The sequence below is a fragment of the Physeter macrocephalus genome, chromosome 4 (assembly GCF_002837175.3).
Source record: "Physeter macrocephalus isolate SW-GA chromosome 4, ASM283717v5, whole genome shotgun sequence".
NCBI classification, from domain to species: Eukaryota; Metazoa; Chordata; class Mammalia; order Artiodactyla; family Physeteridae; genus Physeter; species Physeter macrocephalus.
In genome coordinates this window covers 68,664,450-68,668,157 of record NC_041217.1, presented here as the reverse complement: position 1 = coordinate 68,668,157, position 3,708 = coordinate 68,664,450, and positions in this window count along the sequence as shown.

Genomic DNA, 3,708 nt, shown 5'->3' with positions numbered 1-3,708 from the left:
TTCTTCTTTTCCGATTTGGATTCCTTTTATTTCTTTTTCTTCTCTGATTGCTGTGGCTAGAACTTCCAAAACTATGTTGAATGAGAGTGGTGAGAGTGGGCAACCTTGTCTTCTTCCTGATCTTAGTGGACATGGTTTCATTTTTTCACCACTGAGAATGATGTTGGCTGTGGGTTTGTCATATATGGCCTTTATTATGTTGAGGAAAGTTCCCTCTATGCCTACTTTCTGGAGGGTTTTTATCATACATGGGTGTTGAATTTTGTCAAAAGCTTTCTCTGCATCTATTGAGATGATCATATGGTTTTTCTCCTTCAGTTTGTTGATATGGTGTATCACGTTAATTGATTTGCTTATATTGAAGAATACTTGCGTTCTTGGAATAAACCCCACTTGATCATGGTGCATGATCTTTTTATTGTGCTGTTGGATTCTGTTTGCTAGGATTTTGTTGAGTATTTTTGCATCTATGTTCATGAGTGATATTGGCCTGTAGTTTTCTTTCTTTGTGATGTCTTTGTCTGGTTTTGGTATCAGGGTTATAGTGGTCTCATAGAATGAGTTTGGGAGTGTTCCTCCCTCTGCTATCTTTTGGAAGAGTTTGAGAAGGATAGGTGTTAGCTCTTCTCTAAATGTTTGATAGAATCTGCCTGTGAAGCCATCTGGTCCTGGACTTTTGTTTGTTGCAAAATTTTTAATCACAGTCTCAATTTCAGTGCTTATGATTAGCCTGTTTATATTTTCTATTTCTTCCTGGTTCTGTCTCAGAAGGTTGTGTTTTTCTAAGAATTTGTCCATTTCTTCCAGGTTGTCCATTTTATTGGCATATAGTTCCTTGTAATAATCTCTCATGATCCTTTGTATTTCTAGTGTCAGTTGTTACTTCTTTTTCATTTCTAATCTGTTGATTTGCATCTTCGCCATTTTTTTCTTGATGAATCTGGCTAATGGTTTATCAATTTTGTTTATCTTCTCAAAGAAACAGCTTTTAGTTTTATTGATCTTTGCTATTCTTTCCTTCATTTCTTTTTCATTTATTTCTGATCTGATCCATATGATTTCTTTCCTTTGGGTAACTTTGGGGTTCTTTTGTTCTTCTTTCTCTAATTGCTTTAGGTGTAAGGTTAGGTTGTTTATTTGAGTTGTTTCTTGTTTCTTGAGGTAGGACTGTATTGCTTTAAACTGCCCTCTTAGAACTGCTTTTGCTGTATCCCATAGGTTTTAGGTCATCGTTTTTTCATTGTCATTTGTTTCTAGGTATTTTTTTATTTCCTCTGATTTCTTCAGTGATCTCTTGTTTATTTAGTAATGTATGGTTTAGCCTACATGTGTTTGTATTTTTTGCAGATATTTTCCGGTAATTGATATCTAGTCTCATAGCATTGTGGTCGGAAAGGATACTTGATATGATTTCAATTTTCTTATATTTACCAAGGCTTGATTTGTGACCCAAGATATGACCTATCCTGGAGAATGTGCTGTGAGCACTTGAGAAGAAAGTGCAATCTGACATTTTGGGATGGCATGTCCTACAAATATGAATTAAGTCCATCTTCTTTAATGTGTTATTTAAAGCTTGTTGTTCCTTATTTATTTTCATTTTGGATGATCTGTCCATTGGTGAAAGAGGTGTGTTATAATTCCCTACTATTATTGAGTTACTGTTGATTTCCCCTTTTATGGCTGTTAGCAGTTGCCTTATATATTGAGGTGCACCTATGTTGAGTGCATAAATATTTACAATTGTTATATCTTCTTCTTGGATTGATCCCTTGCTCATTATGTAGTGTCCTTCTTTGTCTCTTGTAATAGTCTTTATTTTAAAGTCTATTTTGTCTATAATAAGAATTGCTACTCCAGCTTTCTTTTGATTTCCATTTGCATGGAATATCATTTTCCATCCCCTCACTTTCAGTCTGTATGTGCCCCTAGGTCTGAAGTGGGTCTCTTGTATACAGCATATATATGGGTCTTGTTTTCGTATCCATTCAGGTAGTCTATGTCTTTCAGTTGGAGCATTTATTACATTTACATTTAAGTTAATTATTGATATTTATGCTCCTATTACCAGTTTCTTAATTGTTTTACGTTTGTTTTTGTAGGTCTTTTCTTTCTCTTGTGTTTCCTCCCTAGAGAACTTCCTTTAGCATTTGTTTTAAAGATGGTTGGGTGGTGCTGAATTCGCTTAGCTTTTGCTTGTCTTTAAAGATTTTAATTTCTCTGTCAAATCTGAATGAGATGGTTGCTGGGTAGAGTAATCTTGGTTGTAGGTTTTTCCCTTTCTTCACTTTGCTTTTGTATATGTCCTGCCAGTCCCTTCTGACTTGGAGAGTTTTTGCTGAAAGATCAGCTGTTAACCTTATGGGGTTTTCCTTGTATGGTATTTGTTGTTTTTCCCTTGCTGGTTTTAATATTTTTTCTTTGTATTAAATTTTTTGATAGTTTGATTAATATGTGTCTTGACATGTTTCTCCTTGGGTTTATCCTGTATGGGACTCTCTGTGCTTCCTGGACTTGATTAACTCTTTCCTTTCCCATATTAGGGAAGTTTTCATCTATAATCTGTTCAAATATTTTCTAAGTCCCTTTCTTTTTCTTTTCTTCTTCTGGGACCCCTATAATTTGAATGTTAGTGTTTTTAATGTTGTCCCAGAGGTCTCTGAAACTGTTCTCAATTCTTTTCATTCTTTTCTCTTTATTATACTCTGTGGTAGTTATTTCCACTGTTTTATTTTCCAGGTCACTTATCCGTTCTTCTGCCTCAGTTATTCTGCTATTGATTCCTTCTAGAGAATTTTTAATTTCATTTATTGTGTTGTTCACATTGTTTGTTTGTCCTTTAGTTCTTCTAGGTCCTTGTTTAATGTTTCTTGTATTTTCTCCATTCTATTTCCAAGATTTTGGATCATCTTTACTATCATTACTCTGAATTCTTTTTCAGGTAGACTGCCTATTTCCTCTTCATTCAGTTGGTCTGATTGGTTTTTACCTTGCTCCTTCATCTGTGTGTTTCTGTGTCTTCTCATTTTGTTTCACTTACTGTGTTTGGGGTCTCCTTTTTGCAGGGTGCAGGTTTGTATTTTCCATTGTTTTTGGTGTATGCCCCTAGTGGGTAAGGTTGGTTCAGTGGGTTGTGTAGGCTTCCTGGTGGAAGGGACTAGTGCCTGTGTTCTGGTGGATAAGCCTGGATTTTGTCTTTCTGGTGAGCAGGATCATGTCTGGTGGTGTGTTTTTGGGTACCTGTGACCTTATTATGATTTTAGGCAGCCTCTCTGCTAATGGGTAGGGTTGTGTTCCTTTCTTGGTAGTTGTTTGGCATAGTGTGTCCATCACGGTAGCTTGCTGGTCATTGAGTGGAGCTGGGTCTTAGCTTTGAGATGGAGATCTCAGGGAAATCTTTCACCATTTGATATTAAGTGGAGCTGGGAGGTCTCTGGTGGACCAATGTCCTGAACTCAGCTCTGTCACTTCAGAGACACAGACCTGACATATGACTGGAGCACTGAGACCCTGTCTGCCACATGGCTCAAAAGAAAAGGGAGAAAAAAGAAAGAAAGAAAGAGAAAATGAAATAAAGTTTTTAAAATAGAAAAAATTATTAAAAATTAAAAAAATTAAAAATAATTTTAAAAAATCAAAAAGGACAGACAGAACCCCAGCACAAAGTTAAAGCAAAGCTATACAGACAAAATCATACAAAGAAGCATA